The sequence below is a fragment of the Arachis hypogaea genome, chromosome 1, assembly GCF_003086295.3.
Source record: "Arachis hypogaea cultivar Tifrunner chromosome 1, arahy.Tifrunner.gnm2.J5K5, whole genome shotgun sequence".
NCBI lineage: Eukaryota > Viridiplantae > Streptophyta > Magnoliopsida > Fabales > Fabaceae > Arachis > Arachis hypogaea.
In genome coordinates, this window is record NC_092036.1 from 40131327 (window position 1) to 40143187 (window position 11861).

The window sequence follows — 11861 nt, forward strand, 5'->3', positions numbered from 1 at the left end:
TACATGTATGCTTATAATTTGGACAACTTAGATGCATTTGAGTTAAAAATTAATTAACTAGTTGAGTTATTAAACGCTGTTTGGTTAGGATTATGTACGTAAAATACGTATATATACTTAAAAAGCAATGCACAAGGCCTATGTAATTCTGTAAAATAGTCAAACAATGTTATATCATCAGTATGCCTGCTGCCATTAAATCATGTATGATTTCATTCATTAATTTCTTGCAGAGTCCCTATTTGCTGCAATGCTATAATGCCAGTAACTAAATTATACGTACTTTTTGTCCATATTAAATACGGATTTAACTTAACTATTGAATGTAAACAAACATGGGAGATTCTAGTGATGACTACCATGGCTATAGTTGCTGAGAGACTCGTGACAAAGGTCTGCTAACGATCGAAGAATGCAGGTTTAAAATGCGGCAGATCCTTTCAATTACTGAAAGGGTAAATCCGTAATTTTGTTTTTTGATTTTTATGTTTAATAAATAAATGTGAAGCCAGTCATCATTGTCAAGTGATGAGACACCAATAGCTGTGGAGCTAGGGCTTTGTCATGACGGTGACTTTTCTTTAGTATGTCGGGAAAACTGTTCCGGGATTACGTCTCCAAAGCTGTATGTGAGGAGGATGGAGAATGAATTGAGATGTCTGCCGATCGACGAATGTTGACTGATGCGGCAATGATGTCATTCACAACCGTGATTTAATTTGTTGTCACGCCAGCTACAAATACTCTATATCCATGATTTTGAAAATTAGATCCAATTAATCGATTCAACCGAGTTAGATGTGAATGTGGTAAAAAAAAGAAACTAATAAACAAATAGAACAGATTTGTTTTCTGATGGTTACCCAGTTTAAAATAATAAAATGTCAAATATTAATTTTTTAAAATATATATTTCAAATGTATCTTATTTTATTATATCTAATTTAATCAGGTTAAATATTTAAATCTTTGAATCTCTAGTTTCATCAATTTAACCACTAGTTCGATTTTTAAAACTTTACTTATACCCGATAGTGTTGCTGTGATAGACTGGATCCAGCCATTGTACAAATAATGGCTCGAGAAATTTGAAACGGAAGAAGAATTGGAAACGCATTTGTACACAGTCACCGAATTATCGTATACATGTTGAAAAGTCAAAAAGAAAGTTTGATCTTACTGTGTACGTTTTGGAAATTACATAAAGAAGAAGAAAAAGTAAATAATATATAATAAAAATTATATAAGGGAAGAATTCGTTTGGTTTTAATGTATCAAACTGAAGAAAAAGAAAAATTTTAAGTAATAATGATGTAACTTAGAAAGACACTACTTAAAAATTAGTTATTACAAATGGATATTTTTGACAGATTTTATTTTATGAAAATATAGACAGAATTTGTAAAAAAAATTTCGTCAAAAACCAAAAAACATGAATTAACATAAATTACAGACGGAAAAGAAAATTCGTCGATAATTCTATCGAAAAAATTATTTTTTGTGGAAAATAGTTATATATGAAAAATTCGTCTGTAATTAAATAAATAAAATATTGCGTTTTATTAAATTCTTACAGACAAAAAAATCTGTCTATAATTTAAAATATTATATAAAAAATATTGAATTAAACCTAACCTACCCCCTTTCTCTCCCCGTGGCAGTTCCCCATTCAAACTCTGTTTCAAACTCCATTCACAAATGAAACACGAGCTTCTTCCTCTCTTCGTCGCACGAGCTACTTCTTCTCTTCGTGGCTGCTACTTCTGCTTCTTCCGCCGCTGCCATTGCCGCTGCCGCCGCCGCTTGCGTCGCACAATCTCTCTCTGTCATACCTTGCATTGCACGAGATTCCTCCGCCGCCGCTCTCGTCGCGTCTACTCCCATCGTCGCAGAGAGATCTTTGCCGTCGCTCTCATCGCATCTGCTCCCTCTGGCGCCTCTTCCATCTAATCTCAACTCACTCTCTCAATTCTTCTTATAACCATCTCAAATTTCAGGTATATATATCCTGACTTTGTGATTCTGTTCTTCGTGATAAACCTTAGGGCTCAATTTTTCTGTGTCAATTTTAGGTTTATCATACTCTACTTTTGTGCTTTGTTTGAATCTGCGTGTTTACTCTGATTCGATGAATTTTTTTCTGCAATCGAAGCTTTTTTTACCTAAAATTCATGTTAGGCCATTGCTTTCGACCGAAGGCTCTTTCACTTATTATCATTTGCTTGGACGAACATTGAATCTATTTTGTTCTGCTCTGTTCAAGTAATTTGTAATTCAATTTGAGTTATTTATTTGATAATTATTTACAACTTTTATTGTATGAAGAAAGATAGGCACAGCAAGATTCACACATCTCAGGAGTTGAGGGACAGAAGGGTGAGGCTTTCAAGCGAAATATCGCGCAAGTTCTTTGATCTTCAGGACATGCTGGAGTTCAACAAGCCCAGCAACACGCTCGAATGGCTTTTCACCAGTATCTGAGTTTCTAGTTTTGCAGGTAAAAGAAAAGGCACAACAACTTGCTTGAATTTTTGAAACAGTTGAGGCTTTCAAGGTGAAGTGGAAAGGTGGTAAAGAAAAACTAATTTTTGGAAGGTGAGGCTTGTTCAGTGCAATTTTGAGCTGTTGATTTATGCTCTATATGGATTATGCTTCTAAATTTGTTTGTTATTCAGTATTACAACTCAAGATCTTGTTGACATTATGCTTCTAAATTTGCTTCTAAATTTCCGATATCTTCACTCTTAACGATGAATCTGTAATGCTTTTACTCAAAATTAGGGTTTAAGCTCTCTTTCGTGCACACTACTTGTTCTTATTTCTGCTTGAACTCATATTAATTTCCATACGCAGCCTACAAATCCTCGTGTTAGAGCTAATGTGTTGTACATGAGCCCCAAATTCTCTCTCCTTATCTCAATAATCTCTACAAATTTCTTTTAATTTGATTTGGATTCATAGGATATATATATATATATATATATATATATATATATATATATATATATATATATATATATATATATATATATATATATGTGTGTGTGTGTACCTTGAAAACGGACTATTGCTAAACTTTTCTAGGTAGATGTAGAATGGAAGATGTAATATTATGATATATTCTTTTAGCGTTGCATAGTTCCACAGCGACAATGCATTATTGCTTCATCTTTTCTAATTACCATCTTTTTTAATGTTATCTTTCATTGAGTAATTATTTTTTTCTTTATTATTTTTTACCAAGTAATTTGATATTCATGTAGACTTGCATGATACAGAAAGGCTGTCAAAAATACTTTTAATTTATATTTTGATAAAGGTAAATTACCTTAGATGGTTTATTTGTTTAAAGATAGTTGTTGGACCCTCTTCTCTTTGTTGTTTGTTTTGTTATTGACATTCTGACGTGTGTCCATTAACAATCTGATTTCAGAACTCTACTCTTTACCATTTTAACATGTTTCATGCCTTCCACCATATTTAACCTGTTCCTACCACAAAAGAAGAGGTATAATTTCATTTTAAGCATTTCTATTTCTTCTTAGTAGTTTACTAATCTAACTCCTTGTGATAAATTTCGAGCTTCTACCATTTTCTTAGCCTCCACCTCCTACTACCAAACAAATGCTTTCTTCTCAAACTTTTGCCATCAGCGGCATGTTCATCTCTATACATCATAGTTTTTAGCTTTGCTTCAATTTGAGTATTTTTTTTATATTTTTTTAGTTCCCCTTTCATGTGAAAAATAACCTGATAGCTATTTGTTATGAAGGCCATTCTTGTTTCAGCTAATATTTATGTTGCCTTTGGTTCATGTTTTCTAATGGTTTATATAAAGAAGTTGACCTTTCTTGATTTTCTTTGTCTAGGTTGAAGGAATAGGTTTGCTTAGAGCTATAGAGTGGATATTTTTATCGGGTCAAATTATATTTTTTATGGTTCGAAGGTTTGATGTGAAGGGCTATGTGACTGGGGTTTGGAAATCCTGACTGGAAGAGAACACATGAGAAGGCAGAAAAGACTGCGGTTGTGGTTACTGCACTGCTAAAAAATGGTGCTACTTGTGTTGGCAAAACCGTTATGGATGAATTGTCTTTTAGGTAGGGACTCGGTTAGAAGTTCTTTAATTTTGTGTACTAAATGAAAAAACTTGTTCTGCTCAAATGTGATTTTACTTAAGACACTCTTGTGTCAGAATTTTTGGTGAGAACAACCATTATGGAACTCCAATGAATCCTCAAATGCCATCTTGTATCCCTGGAGGGTCTTCTAGTGGTTCAGCGGGGTAACAGTTGCTATTGAGCTTGTTAACTTTGCCATAAGTAAGCTTTTGTGATTAGTGGACCTTGAATTGCTTGAAGTGCTAGACTACTAATCTATTGGTTTATTTATTACTTTTGACACTTGTGATAACAATAAATTGTGAGCTTCAAAAATACTTGCTTGACTGATATTCTCTTTCCCAGGAAAAGAAATTTCTTTTGGAACAGAATGGATCACATATTGCAAGAATCTCAGTTTACGAGTTATGCTATAAGAACCGTTTTAGTTATCTTTATTTAATTATGCTTTACATCATATATATATATATTTTTCAATAGTGTGTAGTTGCATCTATTCATTTACCAGCTACTTTATGTACTCTTTCAATAGTACCGTGATCCGTTGACCATTACATCATTATGCAAGTGTTGAAGCTTTGGTAGAACAACTTCACTAGTTCAATTCCTTCAAGGCTTGGACAGAATGGTAAATTAACTAAACTTGATCTTTCAACCAAAAAGCTCACAGGACTAGTTCCAAAGTCTCTTTGTTTTGCTAAGAAGCTCAACATTCTGATTTTGCTCAACAACTTTCTCTTTGGATCTTTGCCTAATGATCTTGGTGAATGCTACACTCTTGAGAGAGTTAGATTGGAACATAACTACTTAACAGGTTCAATACCAAATGGATTTCTCTATTTGCCTCAACGATCTCTTTTGGAACTTTAGAACAATTATCTAAGTGGTTTTCTTCCAAGAAGAACTAATGCACCTTCATCAAAGCTAGGACAGTTGAATCTTTCTAATAATCGTTTATCCGGGACCCTGCCGGCTTCAATCGAAAAGTTTCCTGATTTGGAAATCCTTCTTCTTCATGGAAACAGATTCTCAAGTGAAATTCCACCAGATATAGGAAAGTTAAAGAGTGTTCTCAAGATAGATTTGAGTGTTAACAACTTTTTAGGTACTATTCCTCCTGAGATTGGTAAACTTTCATTGCTAACATACTTAGATTTGAGCCAAAACCAATTATTTGGTCCAATACCAGTTTAGGTTTCTCATATTCACGTATTGAATTATCTTAATGTCTCATGGAACCATTTGAATAAGAGCCTTCCAAAGGAACTTGGATCCTTAAAAGGCTTAACTTTAGCAGATTTTTCTCACAACAATTTAATAGAGAAAGTGCAATATGTAATTCACAATTGTTTTAATAATTTAAATATAATTCTCTCATATAGTATTATCATCTAATAGTAGTTATCAACCTGAGACATTATACTGTTGACAGGACTTCAATAAAGTTGGGATGCTTTCACTGTCTGAATTTTTTTTATCTAATCAATACTTTTGGCAATCAATTAGCAACTAGCAAGGTACATGCCTACACCTATTTTTTTAAATAATTTTGAGATTGCTGAATTATCTTTCATTTGCTTGTATACTCAAATTTAGATTTGGAGTATATGATTTTCTTATCTTCTCTTCAGATTAACCAATGAAAGTTTGAACTTTGAACCTTAAATTCAAACAATTGAAATTTTCTTTAATGGTTATATCTAAGCCTGACATCCAGTATGCCAATATTAATGCAAATATTGAGCTTTTGATACTTGTTAGTGATGGTCTATGGAAGGTTTTCTATTAATCTCTTTTTGTTTTTCTTATTTCTTAAAAGGCAAAAATGCACTTTTAAAATCACATAAATTTGTCATTTGGTTTTTTATTTTATTTTCTCCACAATCATACTCTGTTTCATTCTCATTCTTCCATTTCTGTCCAAAATTCAAAAAATTTCTTCCACATTAACTCCAATAGAAATACCAATGGTGGTGGTATCCAACTCTTTGCCATGCAGGATGCACTTTAGAGGGTAGAGTAAAGGATAAAGGATCCACAAAGGACAGCCAAACAAGTAGCCACTAAGGCATTGAACAGAGATAGCCACTGAGGCATTGAACAGAGACAGTATAGATATTTTGAATACAGAGTTTATGTTTTGAATTATAGTTGATGTATCAATACACTTTGTTGATGTATGGTTGTTACTTATTATTATAGTTGATGTATCAATACACTTTGTTTATGTTTTGAATTATATTGACTTGTTTGTTTATAGTAATTTTCTTTTAGTTTGATAATACGATGAATTTGTTTATTTTTTGAAACATTATAAATATTTGAATACAAATTAGATAAAAAATTGTATTTATTAAATTTATATTTATTTTGTATGAAAACAGGTTTATTTTGCAATGGAAAAATAAAAAAAATTCTATTTTACCTTACTGACGGATTTACAGACAGATTCTCTGTTGGTATTCAGAGTTTGGAATGGTTTTCCAAGGTTTTAATTACCGATGAAAAACCTGTCAAAAAATCTGTTGCTAATTACCGACGAAAAATTCGTTAAAAAATCTGTCTCTAATTACCGACCGAAAATCCTTTGGAATATCTGTCTCTAATTACCGACAGAAAATCCGTCGAAAAATCTGTCTCTAATTACCGATGGAAAATCTGTCGAAAAGTTTGACGTTCTAGGGAAGTGGAGGGGAGAATTTACTGAGAAAAATCTGTCAGTAACTGGTCAAAATCTATCGTTAAATAATTTTCGACGAAGTTTTTACAGAGGAACAAAATCCATCGATAATTTCATCGGTAACTAAAAATTCGTCTGTAATAAAGACCAAATCTGTTTGTATTAAGCAATTTTCTAGTTATGATGTTTTAATCTCAGTGAAGAGTGTGGATAGTGCTAAAAATTTATAAGGTGAGTTTATACATCGAAAATACTTTTCAAAACTAATATTTTTGTTATTTTTTATAATAAGAATGAGTTTTCACTCGAAAACATTATATGTAATCTTGAATATATAACAGTGTGCAAAATGATATTGTATAATTATCTCAAATATAGTGAAATTTTTTTTGGAGTCTGGCCCATGGTTTTTTTCTGTTTTGGGATTTTTCGTGTAAAAAACTCAATTTTTGGTAAAACAATTTCTCAAGATTTTTGTGATGAGAATTTACAAAATTTGAGAATCATAATTTGCTTCATTATAATAAAGCGGGTCTTTAACAAAAATAAAAAATATTTTTTAATAAAATATTATTTTTTATATAAGACAAAAAATACTTCTTAATGATAACTTTTAATTACCGGGTCTAAATTCATTCGGTAAAAAACTTTTACAGGTATTTTTTGATCTGTTTAACTTTATCAATGTATTTTAGAGATATTTCAGAGTTGAAGTAATATATGATACCAATATTACTCATACCAGTATAATTATCTGCTTTATCTAATATACTAAAATAAGTGATCAAATAATTACCATTTTTAATAATTATCCTCTAAAAATTAGTTCTAGCCACATGTTTTCACTCACATATAGATCCCCTTTCCTTATTTATTATCCATCGCAAGTTAATTCACGTAGAGATAAGAATGATTATTCATCAAACTAAGCACACATGAAACTTAAATTCACCCAAATATTCTCTCAATTTCAGTCATATCTCACTCTCCCTTATTTATCATATGTTGAAATTAATTATCTTGGTCATTAAAAAATAAAGATTAGATACACTATAAGAAATTATTAGTATAGCAAATGATTTAGTGACCGATTATGGCAGTCGCTAAAATCTTGGTCACTAAAAATTTAAAACAGCGACCGAAGTTGGTCGCTAATAATTAGCGACTGATTTTCAACTAAGGGTACCAAACCCTCACCAAACAATATTGGTCGCTAACAAAGTTGATCGCTAAACTGTGACTAAATTTTCCGTTGCTAAATCATTCATTGAGAAAATCAGTGACCAATATTTTAGTTGCTAATTAGCGACCAAGCGTTAGTAACCAATTTTTTTGTCACAGATAATGACTAGATAAATACACATATTAAAATAGTGATCTTTCATATAAAATCAGCTACTATAAATGTACAATTTCTCAAATTTAAAGAGATATTTATTTCGATTAAAATAGACTTACCTCAATATATTTTAATCTTTTATCCACCTATATCTCATCTTTATATTTGTGAGTCTTTGCAAACAATTTTTTATCCTCTTTAATATAATTTTCTATTAAATATATACATTAAAAACCTATGAGTATCAACCACCAATTAAAATGTATAAAATTATAATATAAATGATCTAAGTTTTTCTATAACATCACCATATTAGCTTTGTATTAGGTAACAGAAGTTGAACCAGTAATATGAAAAGTTACTTCGAATATGTTACAATCAGATGCTCAATTTAACTTGCTTTGTGCACTCTTATGTAGAAACCTAGCATTAGTATCCCAATAAACACAAATAAATGCAAATGAAATATTTTGGGTGGATTTTTCTCATGAGTTGAAACAGTTGATCAATAGATTACTGAAAAATATATTTTTTAGATTTAATTGTCAATAATTTAACAACAAATGAAAGTTTTGTGTGGTTTTCACATCCTGGCTATAATAGCTTTTTTTATGCATGCAACAAGTCATAGAAATTTTTAGCATAAGCATTTAGAGACTCTTCATCCTCAAAATCACCATGGCCTTCAAAATCAAATCCAGTAATAGCTTCATAAACTAGCTCCTCCATCCTATTAGAGTGTGCACTACTCTCGACTTTCATGTTTGGGGTTTCACATAAGGTTGGGTTGTTTTCTCCGTGACTTGTCCAAAGCAAATAATCAGGAATAAATCCTTTCCTATGATAGATTGTTACATCTTCAGACTTCATATAAACCTTGTTTTCACACCTAGAACAAGGATATATAATTTTTCTATTTGATAAATCTGTTTATCTCAGCAAAAAAAAAATATAAATTCTTCTAACCCCTTTGTAAATTCACTAGTTAAACCCTTTTGACTTGGTCTAAGTCTATTGTATATCCAATTACGACTCTGACTCATATTCATAACCTATCCCATTAGTAATAGTACATTTTAATTAAATGCATGAACAAATCATATTTTACAAACTGCAATAAAACATCAATTAGTAAATAATTAAGTAAAAAAAGTAAAGTACCATAACTCACTAGACACCCTTACACAATTACAAAGTTTGAAAATAAAATGGAGGCTGAACAATCTACTTCAAACCTGAAGAAAAAGGTAAAATAAAACACCTACTTAAATTTTAAAAATATCGATTATCAAAGAAAAATAAGTTTTTAAAATTATATATGCAAAAATTTCATTTCTATAGTAGATAGTTAAAAGAATTTAAATTGCATCTGTTGGTACACAAAATAGATTTTCTTGACAGAAAGGCATTTTGGGCTGCCAATGGTTTCGACTACAGAACCAGTGTTTAGAATTTGAGGAACAAGCTGAAGAAAATACGGGACTTGAAGACCAAAAAGACGTGGGTGTCAAAACTTAGGAGTCAAGATTTTTCATGGTCAAGACAAGGTCATGGCTGAAAAAAGGAAGAAGTAAGATCGTCAGCCTAAATTCTCCATGGAAAGTATATCTCCATGGTCTACAAATAGGAGAAATTCAGGAAAGTTCTGGGATTTATTCAAAAACACAAGATCATCACACATAAGCCTCCACCGAAATTCGCGGTCCCGACGATGCAACAGAAGACCATGGAGCACAAATGCATGTGAGTTTGGAAGTCCACTTTTATTTTTTTCTTTTATTTTTCTTTTTCCATTTCTTTTCATTATTTGCTTTACGCATTTTATTTTTTACTTCTATTCTTCAAGTATTTTGCTTTCTTTCAATTGCAATTTTAAAGCTTCATCTGTTTTATTGCAATTTTTTATTATTTAAATATCCCATACATTTTGACATGAACGTTAAATAATTTCCGGATCGAGCCCACTATTTTTCAGAGGAGTTGTATCTGCTTCCCAATACTTGAGATCTTGATACAAGCCTGTCGAGAAACCCTGTCGAGGTTATCAAAAATTAAGTGAAACAACATCATATGCACCAAAATGCATAATTGATAGTTCCTATATTTAGAAACCTGTTATTTGAACATTTCTTAATGATCCTAAATAGCATGTATTTGGCAAAAGCATAAGTAGAATGTGGATCAAATGGTAGAGGAAGCAAGTGCAAATTAGCTGTTTGTATAGAAGTGCTCCTAATGAGTTGCTAGAAAGAGAAAGATCCTATTTCTATGGATGGAAAAGATTCCAGAATAGATATGGTGGAAAGTCCTAACAGAATGGATTAGATCTATATTAGGGAATAGAGTACCTTCTTGAAGAGGCTATCGACGATGCGATAAGAATAACAGAACAAATTGAACTTCTTGTGAACAAATTGAACAAATTAACTAGTAAAGAAATTGATCAACAAATTGAACTAAGAAGACAACTTAGATGACCCTACAAATTCAGACGACAATGGCGGCGCTGTGAACTCATAAAAAGTGTAGAAAAACTCAGTAACTGTTTGAGAAGGTGAGAATGGTGTGGGTGAGTTAGGGTTAGTAAGGGTGAGAAACTCAGTAACTATTTTGTTTATTTAAACCCACAAACGATTTAGCGACTGATTAGTTTATAACAGTATTTTCTATATGTCATTAATCGGTCACTAAAGATTAAATTAGCAACCAATATAGTGACAAAACATGTTGCGTTAGTGACCAACTATGGTTGTCCAAGTATATTATTGTCGTTGAATCGGTCGCTAAATTTAAAAATAGCGACCAACTGCTTTAAAACCGGCATTTTCTAGTTGATCACTAAAATTGGTTAGTATCTTAATAGTTAGCAACCGATTTATTATCACTACCTTAGCGACTGAATTATCAACTGGCCATTTTCATCCTATTTCTCTATTGGTTGCTAAATTAAAAACTAGTGACCGATTTTGTGAGCAAGAATCCCAAATATGTTACCTTTTTGTTTTGGTTGCTAATTTGGTCACTATGTTCAAAAATAGCAACTGAATTTAGCGACCAACTTTATTATGTTGTATAAAAAATTTATCGGTTGTTAAATCATTTTCTATTAGTGACTGATTTCGATGGTCACTAAAATTCTCCACTGAATGTAACTTAGCGACCGATTTAGCGACCAACTTTTTTCTAATCCTAGAAATCCTATATTGATCACTAAATCAGTTGCTATTAGCAACCAATTTTTTCAATCGCTAAAGTCGGTCGCTATTCTGGTAATTTCTTGTAGTGTATAATACCATATAAGAAAAAGAAAAAAATAAATTAAAGGGTTAAGTACTTTTTTCGTCCCTAAGGTATGAGGCCAAAATAAAAATTATCCCCGACCTTTTTTTGTTATTAAAATCATCCTCAACGTTACAAAACGTTATAAAATCATCCCTTTCTACTTTAATTTTTTTTTAGTAAATTACCCTTAATAATTAATATAAATGATAAAAATAATATTAAAAATTAAAAACAAAACCCTTCCCCCACCTGCATCCCCACTCCTGTATCTCTTCCATTTCTTCTCTCCCTATCCCCTTCCTCATACCTTCCCCACCCCATTCCCGTATCACTTTCCATTCTCTATGCATGCCACCAATGGACTCACCATACTGCCCCAACCATTATTATTGCCACAAAAGAATAATAATAAACAATTGTTGGTCAGAAAAACAAGTTCA

General features: G+C 31.6%; 2 long non-coding RNA genes across 3 annotated transcripts; both read left to right on the forward strand.

Annotated features, from left to right (window-relative positions):
* Positions 1-1620: 1620 nt before the first annotated feature.
* Positions 1621-4257, forward strand: LOC112802931 (uncharacterized). 2 transcript variants are annotated; one of them, XR_011862874.1, is made up of 5 exons: positions 1621-1996; positions 2325-2375; positions 2497-2594; positions 3433-3507; positions 3869-4257. It is a non-coding gene; the product is annotated as an uncharacterized lncRNA (long non-coding RNA). The 2 variants fall into 2 exon arrangements; XR_003818436.2 differs by lacking the exon at positions 1621-1996 and having other exon boundaries at positions 2374-2594.
* A 395-nt stretch (positions 4258-4652) lies between these two features.
* Positions 4653-6383, forward strand: LOC140173569 (uncharacterized). Its single transcript, XR_011862875.1, has 3 exons — positions 4653-5225; positions 5553-5637; positions 6120-6383. It is a non-coding gene; the product is annotated as an uncharacterized lncRNA (long non-coding RNA).
* Positions 6384-11861: the final 5478 nt, after the last annotated feature.